General features: G+C 51.2%; 1 protein-coding gene across 5 annotated transcripts in view; it reads right to left on the reverse strand.

Annotated features, from left to right (window-relative positions):
- Positions 1-26,551, reverse strand: part of KIFC3 (kinesin family member C3) — a 62,876-nt gene that overhangs the window by 35,267 nt on the left and 1,058 nt on the right. The window contains exon 1 of one of the 5 annotated variants that reach the window (XM_024747460.1): positions 514-609. The exons of the other annotated variants lie outside the window; for them this stretch is intronic. The gene's annotated coding sequence lies outside the window, so the exon portion shown is untranslated. Of the gene's footprint in view, positions 1-513; positions 610-26,551 lie in introns of those variants that run through there. 5 annotated transcript variants of the gene reach the window in all.

Here is a 26,551-nt window from a genome sequence, read left to right on the forward strand (position 1 = left end):
GCTCAATTTCGCCCAGTGCCCAGGACGGCACCGGCCCAGGACGGCACCGGCCCAGGCCCTCCTTCCTAACCTGGGGCTGGCCCACCCCATCCCGGCCCTACGAAGGGGAAAGTGAACTGCCCAGGGGACCTACGGGGTGGCAGGGCCCGAAACTGCAGCTTTCAGGGGAGCCCTGCGGATGCAGGGACCTCTGCCAGGGGAGGGGGCGGCGCTGACGGGCACGCGGTTCCCCGGCAGTGTCCGGTTCCCCGGGCCATTGAAATCGGAAAGGAGGTCCCGAGGCTGCTTGGATTCCAGGGGACATGCCGCCCCCATGCCCTGCTCGGCTCAGACTGGACGGCGCAGGGGGGTGGGGGGCGGGATAGCGCAGGGCCGGGTCTCCGGGGCCCGGCTCTCCCTGCGCCCCCCCAACGGGGCCGCGCAGGGGGATCCAGGACGCGGCACCCCGAACGAAAGGCCGGGCGGAACCCGAGCGTCCAGCCAGTCCTCAGCCCGCCCGAGCCCCGGACTCACCGGCCTGGTGGAGGCAGGATCCCTGCGTCGCCGCAGCGCCCGGGGCTCGGCCCGGCCCTCCAGCGGGAGGCAGCTCCACGCCGCCGCCGCCGCCTCCTCGGCCCGCCCCGCTCCCGCCCCTCTCTGGCCCCTCCCGCACACTTTCCACAGGAAATGATTAACTCAGGGCCGCGGCGCGTTCCCATGGCAACCGGCTCAGACCCAGGTGGGGGGTGGTGGCGCGCGCGCACACGCACAAACTCACACTCGCACGTGGGGCCGCCCACTCTGCTCAGACCTTCCCGTTGAGTGTCCCCACGCCCCACAGACGCCCGTGCACACGTGCGCTCTCACCCCTGGCGCCCACGAACCTTCTACGTGCTCATATACATCCACGGTATACATGGCTCTCACGTATGTTTGCACACATGCTCTAGTGAGTCCACATGAACACATTCACAGTTCTCACACACATCCCCGCACTTTTGCACTTAAACTTACACTTTCGTTCTCACCCCCTCAAAGCCTAGTACTACAAAACTTTCGCACACAGTAGTTACTACTCACAGGCATACTTACAAGTGCTCCCTGGCTACCCTTCGCACACTCTGACAGCCTCTGGTACGCGTCTTCTTGACCTTCAGCATGCACACTACACACACTTACACAATCTAGCTAGTACGTGTGCACACTTGCACATCCTCGCGCACTTTCCACGTGCACTCACATTCCTGAACGGTGCTCAGACTTAACCCCGTGCTTTCCCACAAATGCACATACGCCTGAATACACAATCCACTTGCACACGCTCACACACGTTCTCACACGCTCTCTGACTCTTTGTCACACTACAGCCTGTACATGCTTTAAAACCCCAGTACACGCTTCCACACACGCTCTAGTTAGTGCACACAGGCATGCACCGCCACACATTAGCACACGGGTTTTCACACACATTTCTCACTAGCTCTATTAGGAATACACAGGCCAGGTTCCCTGCCCAGCCAGGACACCACCTGCTGCCCCCTGCTCCTCAGCCACCTTATTCCCCTCTCGTACCCCCTCAATAGATAAACGTCTTGCAGAGCAGGGAAGCTGTTTGGGATTTTTTAAGGTAAAATATTCCTTTGCATTCCAGTGAAAACACGTTCAGAATGCAGCCGCTCCTGAGCAGGCAGAAGCTCCTGGTGTAGCCGCAGATGACCCTCCTCATAGGATGCTCCAGAAGAAGTCTGGGGAGGCCAGGCAGCGGGCCGGCCAAGGAGAACCAGCTGACCCGGAGGAGCCACTCTGTTCTTTGTCTCCCAAACAGAGGCGGCATTTCACTCCAGTGTCAGCAGCAGTATTCCCCCTCCAGGGTGTGGAAGGAGGAGAGAGAAAAGAAACTCAGAAGCCAGCCCAGTGCAGGCTGACGGTCCCGCAGACAATCCCGGGAGGGGGGCGCTCTGCCTCTTCCTGTTTAACAGGGGACGACGGCCCGAAGGCCTGGGAGGAGTGAGGAGGGGACTGGAGGGGGGCATGCGGCTCCAGGTGGTTCTGTCTCTTGCTGCTGAGCAGGCGCTGGGCTGGCCGTCAAGAATCTCAACCAGAGACAGAGCCAAGGTTCTGGGCCTCAGATTGCTCTGGACACCAGACCAGGACACTCACAATCCCCCTACTGCAAGTGGGTTCGTGTGTGTTTTATTTTCTCACTGAGATGTCCCAGTGCAGGCCCAATAGAGGATGCCTGTCACGCTTCTGGAATGGTTCCCTGGAGAGAGAGATTTCTAGCTAAGAACCCCAGATAATCCTCCCAATGGGAGAGCAGGCCATAATTTGAGAGGTACCTTCTCTGAATCCCCCTGCCTGCCCTCCAGACAGCACTGGTCAGGGGGACCGCAAGGTTGGATGAGGGCAAATTTTCTCTAGATTTCTGACCAAGTATCTCCCTTTGTTACAGACCTAGCACTTGATTGAGGAGGGCAGTGGGGTAGGGGTGTCTGTCTTTAAAGTCCTGATATAGAACCGGAGGCCATGTCTTAGTTGTGGTCTGTTCGTTGACATTAACTGCAGGTTCCTTCCAACAAAGCCAAAGCCAGATTTTTAAATTAATAATAACATTTATTGTTCTTTTTCTCTGATTACCAAAGTAATAGATGTTCATTGTAACCATAATCCCACCCACTAGAGATAAATGCTGCCAACATTTTAGTACAGTTTTTTTTCCTCTATGCACATAATAGTGACCATTTATCCACAGCTATCACTGTGCCAGGCACTGCACTGAGCTCTTTAAAAACAAGATCTCATGTAACCCCGAACACCCTGTGAGGTGGGTATCGTCATATCCTTCATTTTCAGGAGGGAAAACCGAGCCTCCTGAAGTTCATTCACGAACTCAGTGTGTGGTAGCGCTGAGATATGAACCCAACAGGTGTGTGTGTATATATACATATACACAAACATATAGCACTACTATATGTATATAGGTGCCGGAGTTTAAGTTCAAAGCACCTTGGGACTTCCCTGGTGGCGCAGTGGTTAAGAATACACCCCCCAATGCAGGGGACACGGGTTCAATCCCTGGTTCAGGAAGATCCCACATGCCGCAGAGCAACTAAGCCCGTGCGCAACTACTGAGCCTGCGTGCTACAACTACTAAAACCGACACGCCTAGAGCCCTTGCTCTGCAACCAGAGAAGCCACCACAGTGAGAAGCCTGTGCACCGCAATGAAGAGTAGCCCCCGCTCACCACAACTAGAGAAAGCCTGCGCTTAGCAACGAAGACCCGATGCAGCCAAAAATAAACAAATTAAATAAATAAATTTTGTTTTTAAAGTTCAAAGCACCAGTGAAGGAAAAAGAAAATTGAGACCTGTGAGGAAGCATTTTCCGAATTCCAGCAAAACTCTGCCTTGAAATGCAAAACCGATTTGCTTCTTGATTGTTGGAATTTAAGATTGCGCAATGTCAGGAACTACATACCAATGACTCCAAGGTCATTTCTGTCCCAGAAACTTCACTGATGGTTTGTTACGGAGGCTGCCAATTCTCCCTGGCCGTATGGAAAGTGAAGGATTTGCCAGAAACTCAGCCACCGCAACACGGAGGTCCTGAACTCATGAGTGAGGACTCTTGAGTTCAAGAGTAGACTCAGCCTTTGGCCTTGACCTTGACCTCCTGCCTACCTCCTGGCAGAGGCGTAAGGGTCCCACAATAAGGGTCCCTCCTGTGGGAGGGCCATAAGAATGCAGTAGCCAGAACACTGCAGACCCATATGCACATCTCCCTCATCCCTCGAGGGGGGGCGTGAGGGGCAACACCATTGTTGTTCAAAGGGCTTGAAACCCCTTAACTCTCAGGCATCCATCTGAGAGGTAGCCAAAGGCCTGAGGGTTCTTCTGCACAGAGGGCAGCAGGGAGGGGGCAATAACAAGCCAGATTGTGTTTAATCTGATTCTCGTAGCACCCCCGAGTAAAGCACACCTAAGATTTACATGATTTTCCAGTTTAAATGACTTGAGATTCGATCACCTCCAGGCCTTTGCAATGCTATTCTCCCTGCCCAGAAGGCCTCTCTCCTCACCCCACTCCCACCTGCCTCTACCCACCTTCACCTGGCCGGCTCCTGCTGTCCTTCGAGTCCTTCAAGCTTACAGGTCACCTTCTCTCTGAGTCCCCTGACCTCTCACCCCACTGCAGAACCTCCCACACTGGATTGTAAAGGCCTCTCCTGTCTACAACATCGTCCGTCTCCTTGAGGGCAGGGTCCTTTCCTGGCTTGATCACAGGTAAAGCCTCTGCTACAGATTCAGCTCCTACAGGCACTAGGTGCCTGGCATCACATCAGTTTTCTCTGAATAAATAACCAGATCACTTAGAATTTAGAGGGAGAGAACAGGTTGCATTAAGCATGTCCAAACAGACTTTCTTCCCATGTAAGTTAACGATAAGTCCTATCAAAAGCAAGTAAGTGAAAGGATCCTTAAGGAATTATTTCAGTGTGGTCAGTAAGGAGCACCCTGCAGCTGTGAACAGGGTATCTGTGCATAATCCTGGGTGCAGCTTCTGGAAGTCAGAGAATACCTCCTGGAGCTGAGTCACATAGTGAGTAATCCTGACTCAATTAGCCACTGTTTTGAAGCCACATTTTCCGGTAGCCCTGAAACCAGCCCCGTCATGGACAGCACAGAGAGAGCTGGGAAGCTCCCGGAGGGACGGGCGGGGCTCTGCACCCAGCCCTGCAAGCATGCCTCATATTCCTCACCAGCAGCAGGACACGGGCCCTCAACCTCTGAGCATATCGGGGGGCTGGCCCTTGGCTCACACCTGCCAGCTCTGAGGAAGCCACGCTCCTCAGTGGACGTGAAGGGGTTGGGTCTTGGCACTGTTAATCCTGTCTCTCTCCTCTGCTACAGACTCAGCTCCTACGGGCACTCCGTACCCAATAGCTATTTGAACAAGTGGTACCTTTCTCTCCCTTCTCCATTTCCTGCTCCTTCTGTGCCCTCCCTGTCCAAGGGTGCCTTCCTTCTAAAAGCTGTATTAATTGGGGAAACAGTTCTCCCATTTCCAAAACGAGGCAACCCCCCGCCTCAATAAAACCACCTTGCTCTAAAATCTCTAGACAGTGACTGCCTCTCTGCATTTGGCAGGGAGATTGGACTTCAGCAGCAATTCCCGGCTCTTAGGTGAGGGGCACCTGAAACCTCTTGATGACGAACTTGGCAGAGAGACCCTGCCCGCAGCATTCCAGGGTTGAAAGCAAACGGGGATTTGTTTCCGTTATCATTTCCCATCGTCTAAACAATGAGAGGAATGCAAACATCGAGAGATATGTAATTAAGCATCAGGTAATAAAAAGATTTAAGAAGGATGGCTATGAGAGATGAGCCGTGACGCCACTGCCCTCCCTCTGAGTCAGCCCTTCCCTGGGATCGTCCAGAAGCCTGGGCTCCCTCTCCCAAAGCTCCCTCCCTGGCTTCTCTTCTTGCTTCTAAATCATTCTCTCTCCTTGTTCTAAGCCAAGACATGCATTATTAACATCATTTCCACTTTTTTTCCAACTTCCCCATTCTTTTTTCCCCCCTGCTGCAAATTCTAGGTAGCTGAGGGTTTTTTTAACTTTAATTTTTATTTTCCCTGCACAAGGGTAGGAGAAATCAAGAGAGGAAAAAGCACCCCCCTCTCCGCCAAATCCCACCACCCTTAACTTATCCTCATTGGCTCAGATGTTCTTCCTGGTACTTGACTTTGAACAGACATTATTTCTGTATTAAGGGGAGACTGTATAGAGCAGTGGTTAAAAGTGGGTTTGGGGTCAGATGATCGTGGGTTTGAACCTTGGCTCTGACACTTCCTCCATGCCTCAGTTTCCTCCTGTGACAACGGGGGTAGCAATAGTGCCTGACTCACTGGGCTGTCTTGAGAAGTAAATAAGAGCAAACATGTGATACCCAGAGCCTGGCGCACCAGCTGCGGTTATAGTGGAAGACAGACCATGGATACAATTTTCTACTCTGCCTTTTTCTCACTTTAAATCACAGGCCAAGCATTTTCCAAGTTACTTTTTCCTACTGGGGCCTGCTCTTTTCTGAACTACAGGTTCCAGACTGAGGATGAGGCCCAGGTCCCATCCGACCTTGGGGTCACATTGTGTGGGGCACAGCCAGCGCTCCGTAAAAATGACGGAAAAGAATAAACATTTTAAATGGCTGCGTGATATTCCTCCGAACAGCTCTGCCCCGACTGAACTGGCCGTTCCACGGAATCAGACATGTGAGGAGCTCCCATTTTTTCACATTTATAAATAGCATTGCTGCAACATCTCCCCACATGCAGCCTGTTCATTCCCTGGGGAGAGGGTAGGAGATGGGGGGGGAGAGTGGGGTTGTTAATTGCATAAAAATCTGAATAGTCTGTACATTTTTTTTTTTTTTACACTTTCTAAACATGTTGCCAGATTGCCATCAGAAGGGCTGTACCAAATTTACACTTTACACTGTCACTGGCGGCATTTTGGACGAGAACTACTTTTCGTACTAATTTACAGTTTTTCTCTCGGATCTGGAATTCTCGCCCAGGCTGGTTCCCTTGTGAGGCATGAGCCATATAAAAAGTCTGAGTGATGGCTGTCAGGGAGGGAAGTGCCTGATTCCTTTGCTGAGTTTCTGTCTGCTGGGCTGGGCCAGGCCGAGAGCACTGAGTCAGCGCACCCCCTCCCTGCCTGCCCTTCGCACCCCCAGACACTTTCCCAGGTGGGTTCTGGAACATCCCACAACCCTGGAAGATTCTGCTCAGGAGGCCACCAGCATTACTAAGGTTATCCCTGCTCCGACACCAGCCTGCAACTGCATTCAGGCTTCTGGCAAGAAGTCAATCAACCATTTCTACAAAGAAAATCCCTCAAGAGATGCTGGCATCTGCTATCAGCTTTCCATTCCTGGGGGGCAGGAGTGGGGCGCACAGAGGCAGCAGCCAGGTGAGGGCAGCCGTGTTTTCCCAAAAACTGCAGCCACGGTCCCTGACCACCCTGCCAGCCTCCTGGCACTGCCAGCACATCTCACCCAGGTTCTGGGGCAGCCCCGCGGCCTCTTGCCCAGCCTCTGGGGGTGGCCCTTGTTTGCAAACAGCCGTGGGAAGTTTTGACACTGCCGATTAACCAGACTTCCACAGTTCTGGGTGGTTAGTCATCACCACGAGTCTCAACCTCCTGCCCGCCCTGATGACATCACCAGCTTCCAGGTGACAGGGAAGAAGTGACTAGGACCTTGGTAGTTTCAGTGGCATACATCGTCATCTTCACAGGGGAAGGGGAGGACTGCCACCCATCCCAAACAACCAGGATGTGCAGGGCCTGGAACACCAGGGTGAGAATTTAATTCGATTTAGCTCGCTTCTGCTGAGGGACTGGGCTAAACTCTACGTATAGGATTGCTGTGGATTTCATTTAATCCTCACAACAGTATGTGCGGTGGGTATTATAATTCCTATTTTACAGATGGAAAAACTGGGGTACTATGTTCTAAGAGTGGCTAGGCCCAGGAATGAGTAGGGGGCAGCCAGGGGAAGGCAGCTTGGAGTGCTGGGAAAGGTGGGGACTCCAGGCCAGGAGCTGTGTTCCCAACCACTGCGTGACCAGATTTCTTCCCCTCTCTGGGTCTCACGTCCCTCCCTGGGTAAATGAGGAGGATGGTCTGGTTGACTTTCCAGTACTAAAGCCATGAGGGAGGGAGTGGGCAAGTTGGAAGGGATGACTGTGATTCTGAGGTTCTGCTCCCTGAGGTCCTGGCCGGAGGAAGGGGTAATTCCAGCTGCGAACCTGGGGCTCTGGCCTCCCTGTTTACAGTTGCTTCACAAATGAATGTCAGCAGAAGAAAGGAGATGAGTGGCTGCCAGGGGCTGGGAGGTGGGGAAAATGGGGAGTGACTGCTAATGGGATTTCTTTTGGGGGGTGATGAAATTTCTCAAATTCGATTATGGGGATGGTTGCACAATTCTGCAACTATACTAAAAACCATTGAATTGTACACTTTAAGTGAGTGAATTGTATGGTTTGTTAATTACATTTCAGTAAAGATGTTTAAGAGAGGAAGGAAGGAAGGGAGGGAGGGAGGGAGGGAGGGAAGAAAAGAAGGTGGGAAGGGGCGGAGGAAGGAGGGAGGGAGACTGTACGGAGGTTGGGCCAGAGCTGCCTTTGAGATTTGCCACCTGGGAGTGGGCCCTCACACCCAGCGCCTCCCCAGTCACCCCTCCCCCAAGTACCCCGCGCCTCTGAAAGGTATGTATGAAGACACCTAAGTGGCAGGTGACGGCTCCAGATTCCAACCAGAAGTAATGGGAGCCTCTGACCTCCTCGGAGGCGGAAGGAGTCAAGAATCAAAGAGCAGGTGTGGGCCTGGAGGGTTGGGGGATCGGCGGAGGATGGCAAGAAGATGGATGGAGGCCAAAGGAGGGCTCCTGTCAAGGAGGAGACCCTGAGGGTCAGGGCAAGGCGTGGCTCCATCAAGGAAGCCCTGGAAACAGAGAGCCTGGGCTGGCGAGGGCCTCTGTCGGTGCCCTGAAAACATTGTGGCACCCCAGAAAGTGTGCGTAGGAAGCACCTGCGGCTCCAGGGGGCCCCTCAAACTGGTACAGTTGTATTCTGCCTGGCACCAATGTAGTTGCAGGCAGATGCAGCCATCCCAGAGGCAACGTCAACACAGACTTGACCCCGAACCCGGTGCACAGGCACAGGGGACCCAAAATGAGAGCAGAATTGGCCATTAAGAGTGAAGAGTTCATTCCACTTCTGCTGTTAGGGCAACTTATTGCTGAAACAGGAGACTCCCAGAGGGTCTTAGAGGCTTCCCTGTCTAAATCTCCAAAGGCAGACAACCCAGGAAGCACCTCCTCCCAGACGAACCTCCCCCGTCCACGCAGGCACAACCGCTTAGGCCCACCTTTGGGCAAATGGCAGTGGATGTCCCAGCCATAAGGGAACAAAGGAAATTACATCTTGGAGGCTGCCTCTGCGAGTCCTAGCCCTGGGGTCAAACCCACGTACCTGGCAGCCAAGCTGGTAGAGGCTGAGGGGATATATCCCGAGGCCGAGGGTTCCCGCCTTATTCCCCCAGCCCTGGGGTACACATGCTGCTCTTGGCCCCGCTCTGTGGATGTGACCCCAGGCAGGCTGGCTCCAGAGGCCAGGTCTTGAACCACTGTACCATACAGCCTCTCCAGGGTACAGCCAGTGGGGTCCTTGTCACCCCGTGTCAATCCTCAGCATGCATTCAAGTCTCTTTGCCATCTGCCTGCAGCTGACCTGCCCAGCCCTCTCTCCCACTGCTCCACCCAAGGCACCCTCCTTCTGTTCCCTGAGTTTACCATGTGTCCGTGCTTCCCTGCCCTTGCACATGCTGTTACCTCCATGATGACAGCCCATTCACCTAGTGAGGCCCAGTAGAAATATCATCTCCTCCATGGGACCTTCCTTGTGCCCCCAGGACCATCTGCTCTTCCCTTAGTACACTCGATTGGAGCTTGTAGGGGACTTATCAGTCTCCTCCATTACCCTGGAGCTCCCTGATTCAGGCCCCCGTGCTGTGTGACCTTGGTTTAGGTACTCAACCTCTCTGAGCCTCTGTATCCTCATAAATGTCTGCCCTAATTATAATAGTTATTATTATTCTGGGTAATATTTACTGTGCACTTACTATGTGCCAGGCACTATGTGCTAAGTACTTTATGTGCAAGATCTCATTCAATCCTTATAGCACCTTAGGAGGTGGGTATTATTATTATCCTTTGTTACAGATAGAGATTACTGTTAGAATTACTGCCGTTATCATGATTGCTATTCTTTCTTCTGCCACAAAGCCTAGCATGCAGCAGATACTCAAATCCTGTTTGTTTAAGTCAAGTGTGGATAAAAATAGAAGGGGACTTAGATAGGAAAAGAGTTCCAGAAACATGGCCATACAGATGCTCCAGAATGTTCAGGCCTAGCCTTGTCCTGGCTGGGATGATACCATCTCTGGAGCCCGATGCTGGCAGACAGTTGAGGCCGGGGACCTAGGTTGGCCTGCTTTTGCTTCTTCCATCAGTCCTATCTTTACCCACAGAAACAGACTCTGCCCAAACCAGACCTGCAATGCTCAGAGCCCCACAGCGAACAGGCCTCCTGGGAAAATGGTGACTGAGGCTCTGGAGGTCCTGGGTGTCTGGCTGGTGGCAGAATTGTGCATATTTGTAACTGGAATAGCTTCAGGGTTGGCTCTGCCGGCTCAAGGCCAAAGGTGCAGAGTGCCCTGTGTCTCCATGCTCCAAGCTCCACTGCCCCAGTGTTTTCTAGGAACCCTTGCACCAAATTTTTCCTGGAAGCCCCAGGGGCTGCTTGCAAGGTTCTTTGCCCATCACTCCCACCAGCTGATCTGGGACCACATCAGCATCTGGCCTGACTGTCTGACCAGGATTCCCTCCAAGACCAATGCAGATACCTGAGCCCCCATCAGCAGGGAGGCTGGGGGATGCCCTAAAAATGTGCTGCATGTGATGTTGGTAACATAGGCTCTGACAGTGAAAGTGAGGGGCACACACCTGAGAAAAAGTCCATTCAGGGCATGGGGAGAAGGGGAGAAATATCTACTGTCCCAATTATGCCCAGCCACGCTTGTCCCATGGCAAAGTTGTCTGGGTTCATGGCATCACGGTGCCCTGACATACCACCAATACCTCCAAGACCCCAGATTCCTTTCCTTGACTCCGCCTGACCTGGGCACATATGCAGTGCTTGGTGCCTGGATTAAGTCTGTGCCCTGTGGTGAGATCTGCCCCAGAGGACCCAGCGTCCATTCATACAATGGACTAAGCTGGGCTGCCCCTGCCCAGCAGACAAGCTTTCACAGCCTTGAGCTTCAGCTGGGTTAGTCCCTTTTCCCCTCACGGCCTCCTCGGTCCTGATGTGAATTAGTGGACATAAACAGGAAAGGATGTGGTCAACCCCCCCAGCGTTCGACCTGCTACTCAGTCATTCATGGTGGGGCACGTTTGAGGGAGGGCACCTCCACTTCTGATCACTCCTCAAATCCTCAAAACGTCCCCATCTATAGGTGAGAAAACTGAGGCCCTAAAAGATCAAGTGGTCAGTCAAGGGAAGTGCCAGACCAGGTATTCTGAGGCTACTTGTCTCCACTACCCACAGACCTGAAACCCCGACATCGACGCTGCTTGCCCCAGACCCAGAAGTTGTGACAGGCCCCCGAGGAGGGTGGGAAATGAAGTCAGATCTGTCCTCGAGAGTCTGAAGGACCCCAGGGGCCTGTGTGTCCCTGCCTTCCTGCTGAGGAAGGGCCTCAGAAGACCCGTCTCCAGTGGCTGAACAGAAGCCGGGCAGAAGGCGAGGGATCTGACTGACACAGGGGAAACTCTGGGCTCAGAACTGCCAAAGTGAGTTCCTCGTCTACAAGTGACAAAACCACAATGAGCTGTGGAGTGACAGCCGGCTGCCCGAGGGTCAGAGGAATGTTGTTGCCAGACAGGTTGCTGAGGCATCTGCTAAGGCAGGCTCCAGAAACCAGGCCTGGGCTGTCACCACACCAGGCGACCTCCCAGGAGGCCGGCCACCTGACCTCACCCCCAGCAAGGTCGAAGGTGGGAAGACTGCAGGGCTTTCCCACAACCAAGTCTGTAGCCATGACAACCTACTTTAAACCATTAATAAAGATAATTATAGGGACTTCCCTGGTGGCACAGTGGTTAAGAATCCGCCTGTCAGTGCAGGGGACACGGGTTCGATTCCTGGTCTGGGAAGATTCCACGTGCCACGGAGCAACTAAGCTCGCGCACCACCACTGCTGAAGCCCTAGAGCCCGCGTGCCGCAACTACTGAAGCCCTAGAGCCCATGCTGTGCAACAAGAGAAGCCACCACAATGAGAAGCCTGCGCACTGCAACGAACAGCAGGCTCGCCACAACTAGAGAAAGCCTGCGGACAGCAACGAAGACCCAGCGCAGCCAAAAAAACAAAAGAAAGATAATTATAGGCATGATGACACTAATAATAATGTCTAATCTTTCTACAGCACTTACTACATGCCAAGGACCACACTGGACACTTTTTCTGGATCTTCACGTGTATTAGTTTCCTGTGGCTGCTAATAATAAATGACCACAAACTGGAAGGTTTAAACAAAAGAAGTTTATCCTCTCCCAGTTCTGGAAGCTAAAGGTCAGAATTCAAGGTGGCGGCAGAGCCACATTCCCTCTGAAGGCTCTAGGGAAGAATCCTTTGCCTCTTCCAGCTTTTGGTGGTTGCTGACAATCCTTGGTGTTCCTTGGCTTGTAGATGGATCATTCCAATCTTTGTCTCCGTCTCCACATCGTGTTCTCCTCTCTGTGTGTCTGTTCAAATTTTCTTCTTCTTATAAGGACAAGAGTTGTATGGGATTAGGGCCCACTCTAATCTAGTATGACCTCATCTTAACTCGATTGCCTCTGCAAAGACCCTATTTCCAAGCAAGGTCACGTTCACAGGTCCCAAATAGACACGAGTCTGTAGGAGACACTATGCAACCTACTGTATCACAAGTAATCCTCCCAACAACCCTGGTGCCGCTCTTATCTCCATCTTACAGATAACAAAACTGAGGTTCAGAGAGGTTAAGCAACTTGCCTGAAGTCACACAGCCAGGACCAGAACCCTGTCTGTCTGATTCTAGAACCCACACTATATTGTCCCAAGCATCATCTTCATTACCGCCTCCTCACAGGGCCCAGTGGTTCAATGTTCACGAAGCTTCTCCTGGCCATTGTCACATCTTGCCACCACAACCTCGAGGGGTCTGGTTTGCAGTTTACAAAGGAAACAGAGACTCCATTAACAAACCTGACCAAGGTCACACAGCTAAAGAGTGGCAGTCTTTCAAACATGGGTCCAGCACTCTCCACGATGTAGGCTCCAAATGGGGGCCTAACGGGAACATTCCAGGGCTTGGTGGAGTCAGTGGAGCCTACTTCCCCAGCGTGATCAATGGCTGCGCTGTGTTTACTGATAACACCCACTTCAGCTACACCTGCCAAGCTCATAAAAGGTATTGTAAATCTGCGGTTTAAATTCACCTCCTCAGGTTTCAGCCCCTTGTCCAGAGCTATTCTCTGCCAGCAGCAAGGCCAGCTGTTTGAGTGGTTACATAGCAGAGAAAAAGCAGGTCAAGAATCCGTGAGGCCCTCACAGCTCACATCTCAGCCTCAGGGCCTGGGCTGTGGCAAGAGATGAGATAGGCACCATTCATCCCTCATCCCGTTGCTCCCGGCTAAGGGGTGAGACACAGATACAGCCTCATTAGCCAGATGCCAGTCATGGCTCCAGGCACCATCCAGCTTTTTCCATTAATCCACACAGGTATCGATGAAGTCGGTGCTACTGGTAGCCCCGCTTTTCCAGAGGAGGAGACTGAGGCTCAGAGGAAGGCCACACTCTGCTGGTGAGTGGCCACACCAGGACTTGGTCCCAGATCTGCTTGAGTCCAGAGCCCCAGTCTTGGTCTCTGCAGGAGGGACATCCAGGGAGGCCTGGAGCCTGCGAGTGGCCACTGTGATGGAAGCACCTTAGAGCTTGCAAGGGACAGAGTGGGGCTGGAAGGGATTTGAGAGAGGGAGGCCAGGCCTGAGGCCCAGGATCAGTGAGTCAGTGTGTTCTGGAGCCAAGCAGGGTAAGGGAGGGATGCTAATGGGCACAGGCAGGACCCTGGAGGACCTCCCTCTGCCCCACTTGCAAGAGCCAGAGAGGTTTAACATGAAAAGGAGACCACGTCACCTTCTGACTCTAAAAGCACCAGTGGCTTCCCGTGAAGCTTACAACAGAATCCAGACTCCTTACTGTGGCCGACAAGGCCCTGCAGTGCTGGCCTGATGACCTCCCTCAGCTCAGTTCTGCTCCAGCCACACAGGCTTCCTTCTTGTTCCCTAAACATGCCACGGGGTCTTTGCACTTACTGTTCTCTCTGCTTAGAATGCTGTTCCCCTCTAGAAAAATGGTACAGATGAACCGGTTTGCAGGGCAGAAATTGAGACACAGCTGTAGAGAACAAACGTATGGATACCAAGGGGGGAAAGCGCCGGGGGTGGGGGTGGTGTGTGATGAATTGGGAGATTGGGACTGACACGTATACACTGATGTGTATAAAATGGATGACTAAGAAGAACCTGCTGTATAAAAATATAAATTAATTAAAAAATAAAAAGAGAGAAAAAAATAAAAATAAAAAAATAAAAAGAATGCTGTTCCCTGAACTCTGTGCATGATGCCTCCTCGTCCTTAGACTCTCAGCTCCGCTGTCCCCTCCTCAGAGTGGCTTCCCCTGGCCACCAGTCCAGAGTCAGTAATCCCCAGTTATTCTCTATGCAATCCCCTTGTTTTCTTTCCTTCTTAGCACGTATTGCATCTTGCCATCGCTGTTTGTTTATTGTTTGCCCCTTAATCGTCTTTCTGCCATGAAGCCAAGGACTTTATCTTGTTCCCTGCTGGTCCCAGTACCTAGCACAGTGCCTTAGCCATAGTAGATGCCCAGTGGATATTTGTGGAATGAGTAAATGAATAAATTCTCTAGAAATGTGGAATCATAGACGGATCACCCAAAGAAAGACCCAGGAACATACAGAGCTGACGGTTGTGATGGGATGAGAAGAGCAGACCAAGATCAAGGCCTGAGTGGAAGCTGCTGGGGAAATCCTGGGAGAAGAGAGAAGTGTATGAGCCACAAGGGGCCAGCCTGACTGCAAACAAGGGCAGAAATGCATGGAAAGGAGGTAGTTTTCTCAAGAGCAGTGCAGACAGAACTCATGGCCAACCAGCTGGCATATGAGATGAGGGAGAGGCTGGTAAGAGCTTAAGGGTGATCTGTCAGGATGACAAGCAAAAGTAGGCCCCCAAGGCCCATTCATTTATTCATTCATTCATAGATATCGAATGCCTACCATGTACAGTGAGTGAGGATGGCTGTTCTGGAGGAGGCAGAGGCAGGGAGAGTAAATCAGGGTCAGAGTAAAGGAGGTAGGGGCTACCTGGGGCTGCTGGGCCTTAAGCCAGAAGGACTTCCTGGAAGAGGGTGACCAGCCCCTATGAGAGGATGCTCTACCTCAGGCTGCAGCTCTGGGCAGAGGCAGGAAGGGGAGCCAGGTGACTCTCTGCTGCTTCAGCTCCAGCCGCAGCCACAGCAACCGGACCAGAGAGGGTTCATCAGTTCCTATCCTGCTCCAACCCATAACAGGGACTCAGATCAGAAGTTCACCTTTAGCCTCAAAGGCTCTGAGGTGGGGTTTGCACACATGCTTTGAGCTCCATCCATGAAAGCCCTAGATACCACGATTACGACGAGGATACCAGCTTGCGGGCGGCAGGCTGTCAAACGGGTGCCCTGCAAGGAGGGCACCCGTCCACTGAACTCCCCCGGCCGCTGCGGGGCCAGCTGTGAGTCAGCCTTTGACCTCGGCCCCCTTCTTAATTTAGAAGAACAGCTGCTGCCCACCCAAATTAGCCCCTTGTTCAGCATCCGTTCCTCCATTCACATGCCTCCCTGCTCAGGTTCTTTAGAAAATCAAGTAGGCATGTTGAACGACCCTGGGGGGTTGTCCTCTTGTTGGACTGTTTTTGCACCAGACGATTTCAAACAGTATGAACTCTAGTGAAAGTTTCCCTTTCACGTCTGACCTCTATCCCCAAATTCACTTCCTCTGAGATGGTCATTGTGATCAGTGGCTGGTGGATCCTTCCAAGAGATAGTCCCCACATACAAGCTCACGCTAAGAAATGCCGGTTCCCCTGCAAATGTCAGCACAGCACACATACTGTTCGGCACTTTGCTTTTCTTACTTCACCCTCCTGGAGAGCCTTCCAGCTCATACGGAGACTTGCCCCTTACCGTTGCATAAAGGGTGAACACACCCAAACGATTTAACCAGTCTCTGCTGACGAACGATCGAGTTATTTCTAGTCTTTTGCAACCACAAACAGTGCTTCCAGAAACTTTCTTATCCCTGGATCTTTGCTGTCACTTACAAGTAGTCATAGATATTTCTAAAAGTGGAATGGCTAGCATTATCATTTTTAATTTTGGGGTAGGGACCACCGACTCCTTTGAGAATCTAATGACAAATTAAAAATCCCCTCTCCAGAAAAAAACCTTTGCAATGATTTTGCATTCGATTTCTGGAGGAAGGCTCTCATGCCACATTAAGTCACCGTATAGGGGGAAAGAACACGTGTAAGAAAACTGCATCCGACCATCGCTTCTGTGTATGTGTATAGATTCGGTCATGATATAGGAAGCAACCAGTTTGTTCCACTGACAGCCACAGAAACAGCAAGCAGAGTTCAGTTCAAATTCCAGAAGTCAGATTCCTTATCATGCTTTGTCCAGCAGGGTACATACCTCTTGCGCTTGTCATGTTTCTTGATCTCTGCTCCCCAGAACGTGGCTGTGGGATGGGCGTGCTGGGCTGGGGCTGCTCCTCCCAGCAGCCGCGGGGGCCCTGGACCCTTCCTGCAGCTGCCTTCTCGCCTCGGGTTGTGAAACCAGACCCCGCGCCTGGAAGGCTCCAGAGCTCACACGCTCAGTTAGGTATTAATATTTTATGCCGGCAGCCAATGAGGACTTGGGTTAACAACCGTCTCTCCAGGAAAGCACCGTCCAAAAAGCACAAACTCCATCACCTCTCGGTGAGGATTCACATCGGACTAAAGGGAATCCACTAGAGAAAAGCTAAAAGGAAACAGAGCTGGGAGCAGCTTGTGGCTGGTCAGAGTCTGGGGTCAACGGGCTCAGGGTCTGAGCTTGGGCCCTCGGGAGGCAGGAGGTTCCCTTGGGCCATGGCCATGCGCTGGTGTCCAGCTGGCTCTAAGGCCGAGGGCACTGCCCACAGTGAGGACATGGCAAGAGCTGAAGCCAGACAGCCAAGGGCCCTGGCTGACTGTGTCCCAGGCCACTCCCCTGACAGAGCTTCACACAAGGCCGTTTCCACAAATCCAGAGCAGAGCCCAAGAGCCGCCTGGCCGGTGCCTGGCTCAGAGGAGGCATTCAACACCTGTTATCCCTCCCATCCTTCCCTCTTTCCTTCAAGGTTCCTGGAGCTCAAACTCGCTGCAGAGCCTCACGCTGCCCGTACAACCCGTCCCGGGGATTTTCAGGATGACAGCCTCCCGGTACAAGCCCGAGGAGAACTCATCAACAGCCAGGAGGCCATGGATGGTCAGGAACTCCCCTGTGCTCCCTGAGCTACAAACCTTCCAGTGGGCAGTTTAGAGAGGAAGGAACTGAGAACTCCCATTTCCAGAAGCCCATGTAAATTCTAGAAGGTTCTGTCCTGAAGGCTAAAGCCATTTTGCCATCCGTGGCTTAGGCACTGAGAAAAAGTTACCTAACGTCTACTGAGGACTCACTGCATACCAGGTAGCAACATAAGCATTTCCAGGTGTGTTCACTTTTATCCCTCCAACAGCCCCCTGATGTGAATTCTAGGGTTATCCCTCTTGGATTTGTAGCTCAGGCAGCTCTGCCCGGGGGCCCCGGGCGCTTTCCCCTGAGCAGCTTCCTGAAGGAGAAGGGAGGAGAGAGCAGCTCCACGCCCCTCTCCTGCTCAGAATGGAGCCCCGGGTGTGCTGTCACTGCTTTACCTGTGTCATCATGCCACCTTTACAAGTGCCCCGTGAGGTAAGAAGTGTGCTTATGTCCCTTTCGCAGGTAAGGAAGCCGACCTGAAGTCAACCTGCCCAGCAGCTCGGTGGCAGAGCTGGGATTCGGCCCCCGGCTGGCGGTCAAAGGCCAGGCCCTCGCTGGGCACTGCACGGTGCAGTCCACGTGGGGACGTGGCCTTGAGGAAACAGAGCAAGGAGGGGGAAAGCCTTTGCAGCATGGACGGCGGGAGCTACGTTTGCATTAAAGTCTGCTCCGCGTCTTTGCCAAGATCTGCGTGTAATTGTCTCCCTGAAGAGACAGCCTGGGGTGAGGACTTAATGGCTCTGGGCTGGGGTCCCAGCCTGGGTTTCTCGTCCCAGCTCTGCCCTGACAGATCCAGTCTCTCCACGGGCCTGGGCAGAGGGCAGGCTCTGCCGACCCTTCTGGCCGTGATGCTTTGTGATGCAGGAGTGGGAAGCAGGGCTGAAGGCAGAAACCCTCACCGATACTGACCTTTGAATATGTGCCTGAGAAGCAGCCCACCCCCGGGGAAGCTACTCAGCCCGCCTTGACAGCAAGCCCATCACCCCCGCCCCCAGCAGAGGGCAGGGACAGCAGCACCTGATTGAGCACCAACTAGGTGCCAGGGGCTGGGGCTACTTTTACGCAAGCCGCTTGCTATGGATCAAAGCAGATGCTGTCACTACACCCATCTTACAGATGAGCAAACCAAGGCTCAGGAAAGTCAAACAACTAGCTCAAGTTCACCACAAACCCAGTAAAGCAGCAAGGCCAACGTATCCAGTAGGTGCAGGAGACACGGTGCCCAAGACCTACAGTACTTTTAGGGGCCCATGAAAATATTATAATTTCACTTAAAAGCAGACGGAAAAAAATAAACATTCAGGATGAAGAAAATGGTTTAACATATAACAAAATATTTACCTTTACGCCAACATCGTGGTAAATATATTTTTAGATTTTTCTTTTTAAACAAAAAGAGAAAGGGGTCCACAAAGGCAAAAGTGCCTAGGGCTTGTGAAAGTTATCGTGCTGAACCTTGAACCTAGATCCATCCCCTCTTAAAGCCAGAGCTACCAAAGAACTGTCCAGCCTCTCCCCTGGTGTCAAAGGAACAGCGCTCAGGAATTCCCTGGCAGTTCAGTGGTTAGCACTCGGCACTTTTGCTGTCGGGCCCTGGGTTCAGTCCCTGGTTGGGGAACTAAGATCCTGCAGGCTGAGCAGCACAGCCAAAAAAAAAAAAAAAAAAGGAATAGCATCCAGGGCCATCCTGGGAGCTGCAGTGTGCACCGGTCCCTGAGAAGGCCACAGCCAGGACAGCCACTTAGCCACGGACACTCACCCTACTCGCCACTATCCCTGGTGGGCAGGCCGCCCAAGCTTAATTCTTGGCCTCCTAGAAGCTATCGGAACAGAGCAGCCACGTTTCAGGGGCCGAGTCATTCATGGGGAGAACGTGAGCCCCTGGAGGTGCCTGCCTGGGAGAAGCAGAAGAATGACATAGATCATCCGGAAAAACATTCCAGCTTTTCTTCCTCACCTGAAGAAAGCAACAGATAGATAGCCTGGACTGTGTTTGAAAGACCTGGTATAGCCCAGGTGGACAGAGAGTCACACATACCTGGGTTTGGGTCCCCACTCTGTCGTTTAGTTTGCTGTGTGACCTTGAGAAAGTTACTTTACTCCTCTGACTCTGTTTTCCCTTCTAGAAAGGGGAATAATAACAACTCCCCTTCCTCCATACACACACCCCAATAGGGTTGTAGTGAGAATTGGTGGAAATAAAATACTTTCTGTATAGAAAAGTATTGCAACTAGTAAAAGCCAGAAGAATATTCATTTGTTTGGGAAAGAAAAAAAAATATTGATCCCAACATCCCTAGGGTCTTGAGTAACTAAAACCACCGTAACCTAGGCCACACCGTGAGGTCAGCCTCCTTTTCCTCCAGGTCTTTGAGGGGACAGTTTAGACGGAACCTTACCAATGAAAGGGGAATGTCACTTCCGATGAAGCCATCAGCGGAGTCAGAAATTCATCAGCCCTGGTGACTTTCACCACACTTGAGCCTGGCAAGTCCAGGATTACAAAACCGCAGGCAGAAACCATGAAATTAGACCATTGGCGTGAGTAACGAGCAGACCCAGGGCTCCCTCCAGGTGAGCAGCGCTGCTGCCTATCAAGTGAGCACGTCTCACACCAAAGTTCAGTGCAGTAGTTAGAACCACAGCTGTGCACGGCAGGGAGGCTGAACCCTGCTAATACAACATGAGTTTCTCAAGGTGTTCCAAAAGCCCTTGGCAGGAGGCAGCCTCCTCTGATGACAGCACCACCAGCCCCTCCCCCAGAGTAGCGCTTCTCAAGCAGCATCACGCACATGAGTCACCTGAGACGTTGTTAAAATGCAGCTTAGAGGCTCCCCTGGTGGCGCAGTGGTTGAGAGTCCGCCTGCCAACGCAGGGGACACGGGTTCGAGCCCTGGTCCGGGAAGATCCCACATGCCACGGAGCAACTGAGCCCGTGAGCCACAGCTACTGAAGCCCGCGTGCCTAGAGCCCTGCAATAAGAGAAGCCACCGCGATGAGAAGCCCGCGCACCACAACTAGAGAAAGCTCGCGCGCAGCAAGACCCAATGCAGCCAAAAATAAATAAATAAATTTATTTTTAAAAAAAAAGAGATTTTTGCAGAATCATCTTAGAGTGGCTCTTCTTTTCTTTCATAAAAATATCAGCCCAGGGACCCAAGAGCGGGGAGGGGACAGCAACTCCCTCTTCCCATCTTGTGTGATCCCTGGTGGCGCAGTGGTTGAGAGTCCGCCTGCCAACGCAGGGGACACGGGTTCGAGCCCTGGTCCGGGAAGATCCCACATGCCACGGAGCAACTGAGCCCGTGAGCCACAGCTACTGAAGCCCGCGTGCCTAGAGCCCTGCAATAAGAGAAGCCACCGCGATGAGAAGCCCGCGCACCACAACTAGAGAAAGCTCGCGCGCAGCAAGACCCAATGCAGCCAAAAATAAATAAATAAATTTATTTTTAAAAAAAAAGAGATTTTTGCAGAATCATCTTAGAGTGGCTCTTCTTTTCTTTCATAAAAATATCAGCCCAGGGACCCAAGAGCGGGGAGGGGACAGCAACTCCCTCTTCCCATCTTGTGTGAGATGTGGTAACAGGAATAGTGAAGCTTGGGGGTCGTCAGCCTCCCCATCAACTCCACCAGGACCCCCTCCCCTAACTCTTGAACATAGACAGCTTAGCCATAGCACTCTGGGGATGCAGGTCCAAGCACCCGAGGCCATTCTCACCAATGGGGACAAGTCTGGTGCTGGGGAGCAGGGCTGTGCACCCACTGAGGCAGACAGGCAGGGCCAACCTCAAGGAGGAGCTTCCAGCCACGTCCTGAGCTCCTTGTCCCAAGCACGCTCCACCTGGAAGCAGCCCGCAGGGACCCGCCACCCCACAAGAGGACCCAAAGGCCGGGACACCCATGGTGTCAGCATCAGAGACCAGGACATCAACCAGCAGAGCCCCTGCCCCCACCTCTGGGTGAATTCCCCTCTCTGATGATACCTGGGAGGAGGGGAGCCCCCAAAATTATTGAAAGGGAACTTAAGGCCACCCTTCTGCTCCCCAAGGGAGCTTGGGGACAGAACTGGAGTGTACCACTGGCAAGTTTTAAAGCGGTGTCATACCCATTGCATATACTTAGTTTAATAATATTCAATATTTAGGAGAGCATTTACCATTTTACTTTTAAAGTAATACACGTATGGTGGTTTAGGCACACATGATTAAATAAATTGTTTGATAAAAAATTGCTAAAGGTTACCATCTGCTAAAGTAATCTTACTGCTGTTTCTTAGTGGAGCTCTCCTCATTTCAACTATTCGAGGCCTAGGAAACACCAGGTTGCCCCTGAGCAAACTGTGCTCCCTTACATTTTTTAAACATTAAAAAAATATACTGCCAAGGTTATACACATTATATAGTTCATTCAATATTCAGTAAAATATTCACCTTGAAGCTTTATTTTTGGGGTTCAAATTCTGAAGTTTCTGTAAAATAAAAACACCTGCAGATGGCATCTAGAATAGGGGTTAGTTACCTTTTGGTGTCTCTACTGCCCCCTGCTCTGCAGAGGCAGCAATTAGCGATGCTCGGACCTCCCCTCCCTGCAGCCTCTTCCCCAAGGAAATAGATCTAGGAAAAGGCGGGAGATACCTGCCTCTGATAGTGAAGTTCAGGAGGATAAAAAAAGCAACAAAAAAGCTTCCTTCTTTGGCTTTCCTCTTTGCCAAGACTGGATCCCTGCCGGGTCCCTCCTCCCTATGAGTAAGACCAAAGGAAGAGTCATTCATTCCCTCTTTTTTGCTAGGCACACGTCATGGGAGAAATGCTGCCTCTTCCCTGCAAGGCACTTCAGCACTTGAGATATTTGAGTCGGTGATAGGGGACTTCATCATCAGAAAGTTTCGGCAACAGGAAAAAGAAAAAAACGCTTTCTTTTAAAAACAAAATTTAAAAATTACTAGATCAAATCAACTCATTTATCAACAGGGAGAAAAAAATGAATGCTTGTCTATGCCACCCCAACCAGCTCTGAACGAAGAAGCTGCCATGAATTCCAAAAAGCAGCAAAGACACACAAATGGAAAGTTAAAGCACATATCGTCCAGTGATGACAATTGGATGGTACACTTTTCCTTTGTGGATTTCCGGAAATGACCAGCATGAATAGAATAAGAGAGATCATGTATGGGGTCCTTACTCCATGCCAACGATTTCTATGGCATTTCATTTAATTATCATAACAGCCCGATGAGGTAGCACTCCTCTTGTCAGCCCCGTTTCATAGACTAACAGAGGGATTAAGAGACTAACTCAGAGTTTCGTAGCTAATAAAACTCGATTCCAAGCCAGGCACCTGTCTCCAGGCCCTTGCTCCTCACCCAGGCCAAACTGGACTCCAGAGTGAAACCGAGCCACGACCAGCGTGTGGGTCACTCCTCAGGGGAGCGAGAAGGTTGCAGGCATTTTCTTGTCAATCTTTATTAGACTTCCCTCCCCTCCCCCTGTAGGGCTAAGAGCATTACATTCTCTTGAGAAAAAGCTACACCACCCGCTCAAGAAGTTGAAGAACTCGTGCGAGGTCAAAAAGGGAATTTTCATAGTAGAGTCTTTCGGGTGTCAGGCCGAAAAGTCTATCTCGTTGCACTACCCCGAAAAGTCACGAAAAGAACGCAAAAACGTGCCCGCTTCCTCCAAAATCATTTTCCTGGCTTTCATCTCAGCCCTTTAGAGGGGCATCATCTGCTCTGTTACAAACCAGTGTGTACAGTGTGTTGAGTACTTGTGAGTGTGTGACTGTGTGTGTTGAAAGGGTGACAGAGATGGGGAAGGAGGCAACAACTGAGGAAATCAATCAACCCAATGGGAGAAAAATAATCACAACACTGCAAATGTAGCAGCCAACATGAGATCGGGTTGCCATAGCAACCGTTTAATTGACATTTTCATTTTCCCAGCATTTGTTCTGGGCAGGTGTGGGCAGATACGTATCCTCGGGGATGTGTGAGGATGAGGTGCGCCCATTTGCCACTGTGAGCCCGCAACTGGGGAGTGGTACTGCCTCCAGGTAAGGCCCTTGGAATTGGGGTCTTAGTCAGTGCACAGAGGACCCTGTGTCTCTGAGCATCCGTGCCACACATAGCATCATTATTGTGTGGCAGAGGTGGAGGTGATGATATTCCTGTACTTCGTCACTGCATGGATGAGACAATGAGGCCCAGGCTAAGGGTCATGCAGAGTGGCCATGGCAGAGCCCGGCTCAGACCCAGGTCCACGCTGGCTTGCTGAACCAGGGTCAAGTAGCGGGGGGCTGGGGAAGAAAATGAGGTGAGGAGGCAGCAATAGCACAGTTTAAACCCATCCACAGAGCAGGCTCATCTTTTTTCTTCTGAGAGAGTGGTAGTTTTCTGCACCAAACCATGCACTGCAGGCAAATCCGCCTTCAGAGAACAAAGAACAGAGAAGTGGGGGGTAGGGGAAGGCAGCATCCCCACGCTCAGAGGATGGAATTAAGCTTGGATTCACCTGTAAGAACAGCTCATGTTTTAGCTACAAACCTCCTCCAAGCAGCCTCAAGATTCAAAATTCATGTACCTTGCAAGCTGCACAGCAATCCTAGAGGCAGCCTTGGCTGGGTCCTCGAAGCCTCGACGCAAGCGGAATACTAAACACACCCTGAGTTCCCGACGTGGCCACCTGGTTACAGCCCTGCCCGAGCTTGTCTGCAGCAATTTCTCTCAAAGGCGAGGCTACATGCATATTTGTTACCAACCATCCGTAGACAAGACAGTGTTCAGAAAGCACAGCTCCGCATGGGAAAATATGAGCTGTCAGCACGTCATTTTCGTGGGGGCAGGAAAATCTTTAGGTGGAAAATGTTGCTTTTATGATTTCCCCGTGAGGAAAGAACGGGCTGAAATTGCTATGGTTCTGTAGCTTCCGTTTTCCAAGAACTAAATGCTTTCAAGAAGCCCATCAAGGTCGGACTACAGCATAGCTTTGCTTAATCCATTTCTTCCCAGGTTTTGCATTGTCATCTTTGCTTCCTGAACTATTTCTGCATCTTATAGTTAGCACAGACGTGCATCTCTATGTGTGAAAAGCAAACAACAGAAAGGCACCACTGCATGAGATGCATGAAACTCTAGGTGGAATGCTGACTCGGCTGAAATGGGCCCTGGGAAATATGGGGGAGTCCTGAAGGGTCCCAGGCAGAGGACAAACCACTGGTCTCTTCCTAAAACCTGAGAAGAGCATTCTGGAAAGTAACCCTTATTCTGGGTGGTATTGCTCCCCAAAATATTAAAGATTATTTTTAATTGTCTTTGTAACTGAAAGGCTAAAAAAAAAAAATTGCTATAAATTGGAGACCTCCCCCACAGTCATTCCCTTCATTTTATTTTAAATTCCATTGAAATTTATTTTAAGGCGCTTCCTGTGACTTAAAAATATAGGCATGTTTGGCTAATATTATTATTTGATGCTTTACACTTGAATGTAATCAAAGCGTCAGGTTTATTTACCCAAACTTACTCAGCTGTAGGTTTGGGATTTTTTTTTTTCTGGATCTAAAATTCCAAAATACTTGAGCAACACATATTTGTCAATTTGACAGTTTCTCCGCTATTTTCAGCACTTTCTTTTTCATCACCATCTTTTTGCCATTGACAATGCCACTGCGTTGTCTAACAGACTTTTCAAGTTGATTATTCTAAGTTGTCCCCTCCCTACTCCCTGCTTTCCTCCACCCGTTTCAGTAAACGGCCACAGTTGCTCAAGTCAAAATCCTAAAGCGAGTCCTTTCATTTTTCAAACCCTCACGCAAGCCCAGCGGGCCCTACATGCAAGACGGTGTCACACCACCTCCCACACCCTCGTCCTGGGGGCTGAGGAAGCGACCTCACCAGGCTCCCCGTGTCCCCCCTGTCCCCCCTCCACGAGGCAGCCAGAGGGACTTGTAAAAGCAGAACCTACAACATGTCACTTCATTCAGTCTTGCATTCAACAAATATCTGCACGCTTACTCTGGGCCAGCACTGTTCTACCACTTTCTAGACCTTGCTAGACATTGCATTCTTATCAGAAAGAGGACAACCGACAAAATTAAAGAGGGAAATGTGGAGTGTGTTAGAGGATAAGAAGAGCTGTGGAGAAAAATGCCACAGGGAGGGAGGACATGGAGTGTGGTGAGTGGGTGAATTTACTACGGCTCTTTAAACAGGGGGTTGCAATTTTAGGTAGGGTGGTCAGGGGCAGCCTCGCTGAAAGGGGCATATGAGACCAGAAGGAGATGGGAGAGTGATCCGTACAATACGTGGGGGAAGAGTTACAACCCTCCAAGGGGCTCCCTATTCCACGAAAACCCCAGTCCCTTACTGTCACCCATGGGGTCCTATAGGACGTGTCCCGCTGGCCTCTTAATGCACTTCGTCCTCTGTTCTTCAGCCACCACCTCTCTCGGGTCTGTCACCATGCCATCCAGGTGCTTTCCCATTTCAGGGTCTTTGCTCTGGTTGTTCCCCTGTCTGGAACACCCCATGCAGACCTTCACACAGACCCCATTCCCCTTTCTCCTTCTCTCAAGGCTGGCGTCTGTCCATCCTCAGGTCTTAAGGATGTCACTTCCTCAAAGAGGCCTTCCCTGACTACCCCCCAGCCTCCCATCACCTGCCTTCTTTCTGTGTTTTATTCTCATCGTGGTTCATATCACCATCCGAAATCATCTTGTTTCCTGTTTGCCTCCCCTACCAGGAATGCCAGCTCCAAGTTAGAGAATCACATCGGCCTGTTCACGGCCTGGAACAGGCTCTGGTACAGAGAAAACATTCAATACATATTTATCGAGTGAAGACATCAATCAGTCAAGTCAAGCTAGTTAACGAGCTTGTAAATAATTAAAGCGATCCAGGGCAGCAAATTGAGAGTCACCCCAAACCAATCGACCCTCATCTCAGGCTCCACCATTTCATCAACAATGAGAACAACAGCAATAAACAATAAAACAATTCAACAATAATTCAACAATTCCATTTCATAATTCAATAAAACTGTTCAACAATCCTAAAAACTTGAGCAGTTTTTGAATTCCTTCACCTTTACTATCATGTTTTATCCTCATGACAACCCAGCGAGAGAGAGCCCATTATTCCCACCTTAATAAGTCCAAAAACTAAGGTTTAGGGGACGTTCTGTGACTTGTCCAAGGTCACTCAGCCCGTATGGGCAGAACCAGCATCCTAAAACCAGGCCACACAGTGGTACTCAAATTCCTCTAAATAAATATCATGGAGCACCTACTGTGTGCAAGGAACCGTGAGAATTTCAAAGACTGATTATCTCACAGGC

This window comes from Neophocaena asiaeorientalis, unplaced genomic scaffold (assembly GCF_003031525.2).
Source record: "Neophocaena asiaeorientalis asiaeorientalis breed wild unplaced genomic scaffold, Neophocaena_asiaeorientalis_V1.1 scaffold438, whole genome shotgun sequence".
In the NCBI taxonomy this organism is placed as follows: domain Eukaryota; kingdom Metazoa; phylum Chordata; class Mammalia; order Artiodactyla; family Phocoenidae; genus Neophocaena; species Neophocaena asiaeorientalis.